General features: G+C 35.5%; 1 pseudogene; it reads right to left on the reverse strand.

The window, feature by feature from the left end:
* Nucleotides 1-7,943: 7,943 nt before the first annotated feature.
* On the reverse strand, nucleotides 7,944-8,759 carry LOC103604248 (annotated as a pseudogene).
* Between the last annotated feature and the right edge of the window lie 4,878 nt (nucleotides 8,760-13,637).

Consider the following 13,637-nt stretch of genomic DNA (forward strand, 5'->3'; position numbering starts at 1 on the left):
TTGCTGGCTTTCCTGGCCTTTGTTGTCTGGGCTGATCGCTCGTTCCCACAGCGGGGCTTGGGCACTCTCAGGAGTCCTCCTCTGTGTCGGCCCCAAAACCTCGAACCTGTTGCCTCTTGTTTGTCGATGTAGGATCGTTGTTGAAAGAATTATTCGCCTTTTGTTGCTCTTGGAAATGCAATCAATACTCTGGTATCACAGCGCACGGCCTACAGGATCACGCTGTCTCCTGTCACGGCTGCTCCAGACCCGTTGCCATCTTAGAACCTCTGTGTGTATTTTTTTTTATGTTCTGTAAAATAGTTGTATTTTGGTAGTAAAATATCTAGGCATAAACAAGTCCTAAAACCAGCTGCTGTAAACCAAACAAATTGCGGTTTCCAAAAGAGAGTGCTAAGAGCCAAGACACCCCAAGTCATTCTTGCATAATAAAGACTGGCAATGTGTGAGAAAATTGACCTTCTATGAGGTCAGAGGCATAAGTGTTGTGAAAAGATTCTTGCCAAACTTTTCCCTTGAGAAAAGTCTTGGAAGGAATAAGAAACTTTGCTAAGAATGACATTTTCATATCTTGAATAATCACACACACCAAAAAAAACCTCCAAAGCCAAAATATCTCAGATGACTAACAGCTATATTGAGTTGTATGATGATGTAACCTACTTAATTTGCATCTAGTTTTTATCTAATCAAATGTAGAAATGTGTCTATTTTTTTCTTCACTTCTTTTATTTTCTCCCCTATTGTAAGTAGATTCTGAGGGGTGAGTTTGCATTTTCTTAGCTCCTTTCTGCTGCTTTCTACCCCTTTATTCATCCATTCTTATGCAGAATCCTTTTTCTCCTCTGTGGTTCCTCTTATCTAGCAGCACTAGTATTTGCCTTTTTTTCCGTCAACCAACCTCTCAATTATTCACACTCTCTCATTTATAGATGCTGGCTTCTTCTCCTTCTCTCAAAGTCCTGCCATAATCTTAAGAGACTTAAATCCATGTAACAATTTAGCATTAACATTTTGGCTCCACTTAAATTCAGTGACCTCTGTCCCTGCTGTTCTTGGTGTCCCATTGTGGATCTAATCCTCATTAGGAACTTCTATAATGCTCATTCCAAATCATTGTTGACTCTTCCGTAATCACCTGTTTCCATATTTCTCAGATCCTCATTCTGCTATACACACTATTCATCCTCAAATAAAACACTGATGTTAAATAATTTCAAAATCCCTCCATTTTCTCTGTCAACCAGCAGCAGCCACCCTTCCAAATCCTTCTCCGTGATACTTTTCCTCCTTTTCTTCTCTTTCCTACCCTGAAGTTTCATCAGACTCACTTCATAGGTTCTGTTTTGTACCTTCTTTTGACCACAACAATCTAATCACAAATCCCAACTTCCAGGTCAAAAATCCACATTTTCTCCTTCTTTCTCTGGGCATCTGAGAAATTACATATGAGGGTATTTCAAAAGTTCATGGAAATAATAGTATTAACTTTCAATTTTATTTTTTCATGAACTTTTTAAAGTCCCTTCGTAATTTTACCCCCTCTTCATCTTCCTATTTCCTGTCTTGTTCTCTTTATCAGTCCTCTCCCTCCTGTATCCTCAAAACTTCACTCTCTATTGACTTCTTCTGGATTATAAACATGTTTGTGTCTCTTACGTTTAAAGAAACAGTCCAAACACAAAGGTCTTCCTCTAACAACTTAGTTTTATCTTCTTCTTGTTCTCCTCATACTTTTTTTTTTCTACAAAGAGAAACCCACATTCACTGTCTTCAATATCTGACCTCTCACACTCTTTATAACCAACAGCAATTAGGTTTTAGCTACTTCTGATTGCCAAATCCAATGGAGATCTCTAGATTCTTATTTTATCTCTAAATGAGGGAATAAGAGTAATTATATTCTTCTTCCTATATCAATTAGGTTTTTTTTTTCCTTGTAAGCAACATGTGCAATCTTTTAAGGGAAAGATATCACAAAATGAATTGGAATACTTGGGAAGTAAACTCAAATAGACAGTAATTGGGTCTGCTCAACAATTTGTTGGGTCATTACGTATAGAATGAATAAGTATTTAATTCAGTTTTTCAATTTTTGAGCCATAATGCTGAGATTTGAAGACTTAGGAGAGAAAATCCAATTGATCTACCCTATGTCACAGACTTTATTCTTCACTGGTCCATGATAAACAGCCAAGAAACAATGTCTCCTACGATTTCCATAACATGACATTTCCCTGGTTCTCTTACCTCTTTGCCTCTGTTTCTGTCTCTCTTTCATACATTTTTATTTTCTGTGTCCTTCTTGGCTTCTTGATTGCCCACCATTTAAATGTGGATGTGATCCTACGTCTTTGTTCTTTTTATACTTTGGTGTGATCCTGTGTAGTATCGCTTATTGTCATGACTTCGTCTAAGGTAGCTACTTTTTAATGAGCTTTATCTGTGGATAGGTATTATGCTAAGTGCTTTATATATATGACTTATCCAAAATTTAATAAGTTATCAGATTATAATATTCATTCTATAAATGAGAGAACTGAGGCTCAGTGAGATTAAGTACTATTCCCAGCTCCTGCAGGTCTTTAGTGAGTCTGGGGAATTAAGTCTCCAAAAGCCAAATACTCTTACCCATCTTCATCCTTTTACCCATTTACCATCCTTTAATCCATTTATCATCCTTTATTCCTCTTTTTTCTTGGCTCTCATGACTACTAAATATTAAAACTTGGTGATAGTAGTGGTGGGAAGAGGGATTCTTCATCAACTTCACTTTCATGTCCAATTAATAAATATTGCCCTCTTCCATACCTATCACCATTGACCCTTGTTATTTTTAATAGGAGTGTTATAACAACCTCTAAACTGGACTCCTGACAATAAACCCACCTCATTCAAATCTGTTATTCATATAGGGTACCAAGTGTTTAAAAGTAGCATATTTATTTCTCTTTTGAAAGTTCTCAATTGGCTTTCTGTGTCCTGTAGGAAAAAGTCCAAATTTACCAGCATTGACATACTAAAGTTCTTCTGATTTGGTTACCTTTACTTTCCAATCTCATATTTTAGGTCCATTGACCTAGATCCAATGCTTCTGAAATACTTGGCTGTGTATGATACTGTGAATATACCATAAAGCTGGAAAGACACGTTGGGTGCCTTATTCATGCATATTTTCTGTTTATAAAGTTTTTCTTTTTTTCCCTTTCTATTTCTCAGTTTGTCTAACTCTTTGCCTCTGTGATACATTACATGTTCAAGGAAGGCTACTGAGCTGTTTTCCTCCATGTATGCCTCAGTAATCATCCGTGACTAACTCTATTATTTACATATTGGCCATTTCCCATTCCCCATTATTAAGAAATCTAGAAACAGGGTGTTTCCATGAAGGATAGGAATATATTTCTTAGAATATGGTTGGAAGTGGGGGAGGGGTTTCTTCTCAAGTCCTACATGAGTATATAGGACAGAAAGGATTTTAAAAATAGTCTCACCTAGAGAAATATCCAGATAATAATAATCAGTAATTCAGAGAATCTTAGAAGTATATTAGATAATGGATTTAAGATGATTTATTCTGTTAATCAGAGTCACACAGAGTACACTTCAGGTAAAAAGACATGAGTTGATATGTTTGAGTGATTTCTAATTTGTTTTTACAATATAATCACATAATCTCAGGGCTGCAAAGTTAAACATTATCTTGAAATCTTGTATAAGCTAGCTTGTTGTAGTTACCTGAGGACATCGATTATGAAGCAGTAGATTAATGAGAATGTAAATGCAATGCAGTCTGCATTGTGATATACAACACTGCTCTTCGTTTTACCTCAATAAGTAGCATTGGGGTCGAAGCACTGTGAAAATTTTCAAAATATACACAGGATTATGAAGCAGTAGATTAATGAGAATGTAAATGCAATGCAGTCTGCATTGTGATATACAACACTGCTCTTCGTTTTACCTCAATAAGTAGCATTGGGGTCGAAGCACTGTGAAAATTTTCAAAATATACACAGCTTCTTAAGGTCTTCTAGGAACTAGTAGTTAGACCAATATTCAATTTACAAATGAATCAAATTACTGGGATGTGCAGGCAGTTTTGTATCAGTTTCCTATTTTTTGCTTAATAAATTAACACAAACTTGGTCACTTAACAAAACAATACAAATTTACCATTTTATAGTTCTGCAGGTCATAAGTTTGAAATGGGTATTACTGGGCTAAAATCAAGGTGTCAGAATGTATGAGATTTTTTGGGACACTCTAGAGTGAACCCCTTTCCTGCCTTTTCCATCTTCTAGAGTGTGCCTTCATTTCTTGGCTTGTGGTCCCTCACATCATCTTCAAAGCTGTGTAGCTTCTTCAAAGCCCTCTCTCTGTCCTCCGCTTCTGTCTTCACATCCTTTCTGACTCTGACTCTCCTGCCTCCCTCATTCCATCATAAGGATGCTTGTGATTACATTGGGCCCAGCTGGATAATCTAAGCTAATCATCCTACCTCAAGATCCTTAATTTATTCACATCTATAAAATCCCTTTTGCTATGTAAGGTAACATATGCACAGGTTCTGGGGGTTAGGATGTGAACATCTTTGAAGAAGCCATTATTATGCCTATCACAGACTCCAGAGAAATTTCTGATATTGGTTCTCTTATGCTGCAAAAATATGGAGTATTGAAAATGTTGTGATTATTTGGTTGGTAAAACAGGGATAGTGCTGAAACTCTATGGCCCCAAATGAAAGAAAGTGATGAGGAATTTAAAAAGAAGAGGGAGGACTAGAGAAAGGGGGTATCAGAGATAGTAGTGCAAGACAAATATGTGAAAAGGGACTTAGCAAAAACAAAAAAATAGCAAAAGGAGGCATTTGAAAAGATAAGAAACTGAGATAAACTTAATTCTCAGTTAACTGGAAAATTCCATTATTCAGATATTCCATTTATGGGAAACACAATTCAACTGAGGTGAATTGTGTTAGGGTGAGGTGGTAGGGTATTTAGCAATTTCACAAAAGCCCATCACTTAGAAAGCAGTTTATAGCAATGGAAAATGTCAGAGCTGAAAAAGTCCTTCAATATTTTCTAGTCTAACTTCACTTTACACGAAGTAAACTGAGGTCCACATTTTTTAAGAATTTAAGAAAAGCTGGACAGTTACTTGCTGCTGAAGGCAGGATTTAAACTCAAATGTACTGATTTAAAGTTCATTACTTTTGCCACATTCTTTTGTAAGAGTTCTTTTCTCTCCAAGTAGGAAATAATATTTCCTTTCCTTAGGAAATATAAAATTTGTTTCCTATCAAAAAAGATTTTTCTGTCACTTTTCTCACAGAGTGGTATAGAATGGCCATCTTATTTCTTTTACGTAGAAGCTAGAGCTAGATTTGGCCTGATCTGCATAACATGATTTTCACATTTCATAGCATCATCTTTAATTTTGTCTGGAACTGTGTGGGTTTGAAGGTACTTTCTTTTACATTTTACATATTATTGTCCTTGATTCTCAGAATGATACTATGAGGACTTTAGGTAGCTCAAGTAATTTTATCCCTGTTGTGCATATAAAGACAAGTTCATTAGAGGTGGAGCTAGACCCGGAGCCCAGATCTTTTGGTCTTCTTTCCCCCTACACTTTTGCTACAGTGGGACTTAGTATTTTTAGTCAAGTCTCTCAGCCACTTGATGCATTAGTGTTCTTATTTGTGAAGTAATGGCAATAGCTTATGTCCTGCTACAGAGGGAAATTATAAGAATAAAATGAAATATTAAATTAAAAAGCCATTTGAAGAAAAGATTACATCCTCTATAACAAATGCCATGAGCTCATAATTCAAGCACTTCTGACATGAGGAGGACCAGACAAACATTGCTGGGTTATGCTAGATGACGTAGCTAAATTTGCAACTGGGTTAAGTTATTTTTCATACGAAATTTCTTGTTTGCATTAAGAAAAACTGTATCAATTCTTAAATTATCCAATCTTCAAGTAAACTTAATTATAATAATAATAAATTGTAACTAATTTTTTGTTGAATTTTTGCTTTGCTCCAGGTTCTGTGCTATGAAGTTAGACTTGCTCTAGGTCAGCAAACATTAAGTGACCAAATCTGGTCCATGAGAAACTGGGTCTGTGTGACACAAAAGCAATGTGTTTAATCATCAACTCCCCTTGATCACTCAAAATATTGTGCAAGGAATAAAATGACAGAGAAGGTGATTGGATGCATGGTAAACTCTCCTCACTTCCATGGCCTATAGTCAATTTTCTTTGCTTGCACTCTGCTAAAGCTGTTTGAAAGATAAACCACCCAGAGAAGATATTTGAACGCTGTCGGTGACATAAATATGGTGTTGTCTAAAGCACTAGCTTCTATTTCAGAATGTAGGCTCGTTTTCTCAGCCTGGCCCCTGAAACTCCTCACTTTTTTAGGGCCTGGGAAGATGAGGGTCCATTTGGGCACTTAGTTGTGCTAGGATCTTGCCTGAGGATTTCAAAACATTACATCCTGAAAGCTTCACAGCAACTCTCTGATGTAGGTACTATGATTATTCATATTTACTAGATGTGGGTAATGAAGCTTAGAGGGATTTAGAAACTTGCTGAGGGTCACACAGCCAGTAGGGATTGAGCTCAAGCAGGCTGATTTTACAGAATCGTGCATTCTTAGCTGCAGACTACCTATCCTGGTGACACTTGCCCTGGAGATGTACTGGGGGAACAAATACCACCTAAACCATAAATAATTACCTCACACATTGTCAACTGGGACATTTGAGTTTCAGGATTTTGTGTTTTGTAAGCTATTTCTTTGAATATTATACTCAATGGGTTTCAACTTTATTTAAGATCTATAAAGTAAAGTAATAATATTATTTTTATAAACAATGAGGTTTTAAATTTTCAAAAAGCAAGTTTTACACGACTTATGGAGAAGTACAGAATGGTACAATTATATATATATGGAAATAGAAAAAAGTGATAGAAATAATGCTTTTCTAACTGTTTCGCTGTCAGGCCAGCCTCTGTTTTTCATCAACATTACGCATTACTGTCATTATTTTCAGCATTTGATTTTTACTTAGGGTTTTAATATGACATAATATTAATTATTCAGCTCACCCATTGCTACCTATAAATACAGTTTAGTTCTTCAACATTTGAGTTGAAACTTTCCCCAAAATGACAGATGCTGGAAATTAAGACAAATATCCTGTAAGAGGTAAATGAAACAGAAACTTTTGAAGATTATAAAACTGTTAGATATAACTGCATTCAATATCAATATATGAAAGCTGTCAGAAAGTATATCAGTTATCTTCCACACAGAGCTTGAAATGTAGAATCAGAGGATTGAATATCTTTCTCCCATAAGAAAAATCATTTCATGCTACTTTTGGGTTTTGAAACTTTGGGTTTGATCTGTCAGGATTAACAATCAGGTGAGAAATGAGGATATGAAAAAAAAAGGAAAAAAAAGTATAAAATTTCAGTTCAAGTAACATAACATGGAAATGAGAAATTTTGACCTTCTAACATTAAATCTGAAAGTTCAATGGACAGCTAAAATCCTGATATATTGCTGGACATTACTAAACTAAGATTAGGTTCAGGGCCTGAGGATCAAATCTTCTCTGGCAAAACAAACTTTTTATCCAGGCTCAAATAATTCCTTAAGTTAAAGTTCTAAGGAGCATGAATTCATAATCAAAAATCACTTATAACATGAAGAAAAAGATAACAGGATTAAGAGTAATGAAATAACAAGGTACAGAAGCATCTCAGAAACATCTGCACATTCTAGAATTTTAGTTATGAGATATAGAATAAATGTGTTAAATATATTTAAATAGATGAAAGGGTGTATTAAGAACTAAGGACCAAGAGACTATAAAAATTAAGACAGATTTTTTAAAATTTATTTTAATCATGCTGTATTATTTTTAATTAAGTACAAAGACATTTCTAGTATGTCTCCTAGAGACCATTTCTCCCACTGCTCTCTTTGGCTGCCAGTCTCTCTCTTCAGCAGTGGTGAGGTGGATACCTTTTCCTTGGGGAAGAGAATTCTATGGTTAATCGCCTTTGTCAATAATGAAAATGTTGGAGATCTGGGTGGCAAAGCTATTGCTATTGTCATCTTTCACATGAACCATATTGAAAGAACCAGGATGTCTCTCTCTGTTCGTGATCACACCAATTCTTCCTAGGTTATCACCTCTGGTCACCATAAAAAGGTTGCCAGTGTCAAACTTGATGAAATCAGTGATCTTGCCAGTCTCCAAATCGATCTGAATGGTGTCGTTCACTTTGACGAGGGGATCAGGGTAGCAGATGGTGCAAGCATCATGGGTCACCAGGTGAGGGATTCCTTCTGTGCCCACAAAGATCTCTCTCACTTTGCACAACTTGTACTTGGTCTCCTCAGGAATAATGTGATGAACAGCAAAGTGACCTTTTGTGTCATAGATAAGGTGAAAATTCTCTCTAATATTACCAATGCTGATGACATCCATAAAAACAGCAGGATAGGTTATATCAGTTCAGCCCTTGCCATCAATCTTAACGAACCACTGCATGCAAATCTTCATTACTTCTTCACCTGTCAGGGCAGTCTTCAGTCTGTTCCTTAGGAAAACGATGAGAGGGAGACATTCTCTCAGCTTGTGAGGACTGGTGGATGGAAGAGGAGCAAACACACCAGTCAATTTATCCAGCATGCAATGCTTTGGAGCTGCTCCCTGCTTCAGATGTTTCTTGGGACCATGGATTTTAAAAAAACAAAGAGAATTTTGAAAATTTGTTAGAAGTTCAATGTACTGGATAAACAATAATTAGACATGGGTAGAAAGAGAATTAGTAAGCTGGTGGACAGAACCCCCAAAATATGTATAATCAATTTTGATTCAATAAAAATTAAAAAAATAACAATAAATGAAAAATAAATTAGAAAAATAAAAAGTCATCTCATAAAAAAATCACAGAGTAAAGAATGTGGAAATTTTGAAAAATAAAGAGATGAAATGAGAATATTCATTACATATCTAATCAGAGTTTTAAGAGAAAATTATGTTAAGAGTAAAAAATATATATATGTATATACAGACACATGCAAATTGGGTTTATAACAGAAATGCAAAAGTATTTTATTAACAGAAAACCTTTAAGAACTACACCATAGTAACAGATTAAAATAGAAGAAAGAAAAAAAGCCCGACATGATTATCACATCAGATGCAGATAATTCATTCTAATAACATTAAAAGAGTATATTGTTTGAAATGTACTTGGTTGCAAGTAACACTAAATGTCATTTAACTATGGCTGCAACAAATAGGGGTTATTGTAATCATATAAAGCCTAGAAGTTGAAGTTGCTGGTTTTGGCTCGATTATTCAGAAATATTTGGGTGAGCATCTTTGCAATTCTCTTGGACTTATCCTTCCAACCTAGTGTTGGAAATATAGTTTCCCTAACTCCAGAGAGTCAAGAAAGGAAGAGTCAGAGGGTAAACAGGTGCCACACCCTTCTCAAAGTAGCTGCAAGCTTCTTTTTTGTATAAGACAAGCCAAGGGAGAGAGAAATCTAAATTCTAAATCCAACTTGTTCTTTTATTATCACACAAGACTGGACTTTTTAAACTGTAAATTTGGACTGGTTTGTGACTTAGATTTCTCAAAGTACGCATTAAATCTAGGCTGTATCTGAATTATCCACCTTTTTTTTTGGGGGGGGAAGTAGTAGAATCACACAGAGGACTTAAAGTGACGTTAGAAGACAAAAACAAAACAGCTTTATGTTTACCACTAGCCATGCATGTTTAACGTAATGGGTACTCACAGAATTATGCTTTTAATTTTTTCGTATGTTTTGTAAGTTTTCTTTAAGAGCAGGAAATGAGTTTTCAGTTTGAAAAATGGACAGATTACCTTTTGTTCATGAGAATCAAGAAAAGATTAACATTTAGGGAGAAAATTAATGATGATTACATATAAAAATCAGATAATGGGGAAACTGAGGTAATTATGGACCTCCAGGGGAAAGAAAACCTCGCACAAGTCAGGAAATGTAATTCTGCAACATATTGTGGCTCATCTGTGAGTATCATTTGCATAGTAATAATAATATTATAAATATGATTTAATCAAAAGTATGATATAATTACATTTGAAAGGTGGATGGAGGAGAAGTGAGTGAGTGCAGAAGTGTGGGAGAACTGCCTCCTCATCTTCCACAATAGGACGTCAATAGAAAATATAGAAACTGGAAAAAAATCATGATGCAGTATTATAAACATGTTACATTAAAATTACGGGGCCAATATCCAAATACATAACTAACTAGCTAAGAGAAAGAAAACACTTTGCTGTTATGGAGTAGACTGGGGAGCAGAGGAGGATGGGATTGTTGGTTTTTATTAGATCGTTACAGAATCATTAGAAATTCTAAATTGCCTACACATGTAACTAAAAAAAAAAAAAAAAAAAAAAAAAAAAAAAAAAAACTAAAAAATTAGATGTATTGAACTTTGCACATTTTGCTTCAATTAAATATAAAATACCACATTTCTTAACTCTTTACTGTGAAATATTCTAGGGTCCACGTAAATAATGCTTTAGACATAACTGTATATGCCTTCTGTATGTCTACCGTGTGAATCATTAACAATGTTGTTCCCTGGATCAAGAACCGGAGTAACTTTATAGAATAAAACCAGGCTCAGAACCAGTAGCATTCTTGATTCTGTCATCACCAATTCTGCATTGTGTCATGCTGCCTCAATTTAAGCAAAATACTAAAGCCACAGTGACAATTTCCAGGAAAAAACATATCCACTTAGTGCATTTACTGCTAGCTTTGCCAAAGACTGATTAAAATGACTGTAGAGTCTTTCTGTTAGTGATGGCTTCTGATTGCAGGGACTTGCCACCAGCTGTCCTAAAGAGCAGGAGACCCAGTGGCCAGCTCAGCAGGAGCTCTGAACCCACTGATGAGTACTCTACTATAATCTCAGCACCTCCTTCCCTTTCCTGCCTCAGCAACTAGAAATTGGCAGAATGTGGATGTGATATCCAACTGTTAATATGTACTACAGTGAAGCATTTACTGAAAATTATTTGGTATCCTAGGGCCCTAGGGCTCTACTTTCACATCACATTTGATAAAAAAAACAAAAAAGAAAAAAATAATTTTTTTGTATTTTAACAGTTGCATTTCTCACTTTACATTTAGTCTTAGTTGAGAAATGCCAAATGCCTGACAACTAGAAAGGAAATGTGAGAAATTGAACAAAGAGGTCAAGAAAACACTCTTCTTTAAGAATTGGCCAATTTTACCAGGTAAGCAAGTAGAGCCCCTATAGGCAGGCAACCATTCAGGGTTTCTGAGAGAAACAGAACACTTAATCTCAGAACTTTTGCCCTTTCTCCCAAAGCAGAAGAGCAAATGTAGGCCACTCATTAGCCATTGGTGGTGGTTTAACAGGGAAAGAGAGAGGAAGGTGGGTATGGGAGGAAAGAGAAAGAGGGAGGTGGGGGAGGTTACAGAAAAGTAGCTGCTAGAGGGAACCAGGTGATAGCTTAATTTCAGAACTCAAAGGATCCTTTTTGTAAAAGAGGTAATGAATCTCTGCATTGTTTATGTCAATATCATGTCTTTGTACTGCATACACATGTTCAAGAGGTGAAGCATACCAACCTTGAGTTTGTTAAATATAAAATAAATCACACAAATAAGCAGCAGACTACATCTTCTCTTCTTTTCTTCAGAGTCTAATTACTAAAGGATTAATGTGATAACATTTGGCATATCTACTGTTTTAAATACATTGGAGTTCTAAACTTCATGATATTCTTTTAGGTAAATGGATATTTGAGTATCGAAGCATCCAGAAGACAAGCCTATATTCAATCAACTTTCTAAGAATGATAATCTCAACTCCACATTGTTTTGTTAACTGTAATTTATGTGCCCTCTTGGTAAGCATTAAGCTAGAGGTACTATCACTTTGGTTAAGTATCTGGCAAAATTCTATTACAAAAATTTTTTTTCTAGGCTAATATTTAACACATGATTTTCAAATTTAAGAGCACTACTTTTGCTTAATAAAAGTGATAAATTTAAACATACTTTGCTTAAAAATATATTCAAACTATTTAACAAAATGTAATTTCCAAATATTTGTGTTTATTTTTACTAAAATTCCATATGCTCTATTGATAAAAAATCATGATATTATCCAAAGAGAAAGTTATCTGTACTAACAGAATAACTTATTTCAATTAATACTTTGTTGATATTTTCAAATTTGAATCTTTAGCATAGCAAGTTGTGGTATAGTGCCAGGCAGCTGCCCAACTCTCCACTCAACTCTCTCATTTTAAGACTAGAACATTTTTTATACTAAAAAAGTAACGTACAGCTTAATTTATTTTTATAGATTTGCTGTTGTGCATAAATGGCATGATCTAAGTCCGCATTAATGTCTCCATTGTTTAAATTCCAAATAAGTGGAAATAACTATCATTTAATAAACTCTATTTCTACAGAGGTTTTTAATGTAGCAGGATAGCTTATAGTAAAGCATACACATGAGATCTTGCGTAGACCCTTTATTTTATTTTATTTTTTGGCTTTTGTCTTTTTCCGTGTCCGGCAACGGATCGCAACCCTCAGTGTTGCCCCCGTACCGGACCGGGGACCGGCAACGGGATTACAACCCTCGGTGTTGCTCCCGCGCCTCGCTCAGCCAGTGAGCGGGAACCGGTCTGTATGTGGGATCCGAACCCTCGGGCGGGAGCGCCGCCGCGCTTCCCAAATGGCACACTTATCCAGTGCGCCACTGGGCCGGCCCCATAGACCCTTTAAATGAATACAATTTTCATTAATAATTTAGGCCTAGGTTTTTTATAACACAGACTATATCCATATCTTTCTAGTAAGCTACACACACACATGCACACATCTAAAAATACAAAAAAATCCCTTACTATACAAATTAATTATACATTTGGTAGCTTTATGCAACATTATATTCTGGGGAAGAAATCCATGTATAAATTAATTCATTCATTTATTCAAAAATTATTTACTGTACACTTAAATTGTCAGTTATTGTGCTAGTAGGCATAGTACATAAAGATAAATAAAGCATAGTCTCGGCTCTAATAAGGCATAAAATCTTATAGGAATAGGCATTTTAACATATTTGGTCTAACAGGGATCCCCAGACTTCTCACAGGAAGGATCCACGTTTTTTTATTTTTATTTTTATTTTTATTTTGTCAATATACAATGTAGTTAGTTATTGTGTCCCGTCACCAAAACCTCCCTCCCTCCTCCCTCTCCCCCCTCCCACCCCGATGTGCCCCTCCATTTTCTTGTTGTAAGAGCTTCAAAAAAAAAGAAGTTGAGGTTGTTAAATCTTCCTCTCCCCCCCCTCCCGGTTTTTTTTTTTTTTGTTGTTGTTATTGATGTTGTTGTTGTTGCTGTTTGTTTGTTGTTGTGTGAGTGTGTGTGAGAGTGTGTGTGTATGTGTATGTGTGTGTGTGAATTGATTCATTCACCTTTAGCTCCCTCCAATAAGTGAAAACATGTAACTACATTGTATATTGACAAAATAAAAATAAAAATAAAAA

The sequence above is a fragment of the Galeopterus variegatus genome, unplaced genomic scaffold (genome assembly GCF_000696425.1).
Source record: "Galeopterus variegatus unplaced genomic scaffold, G_variegatus-3.0.2 Scaffold5048, whole genome shotgun sequence".
Lineage (NCBI taxonomy): Eukaryota > Metazoa > Chordata > Mammalia > Dermoptera > Cynocephalidae > Galeopterus > Galeopterus variegatus.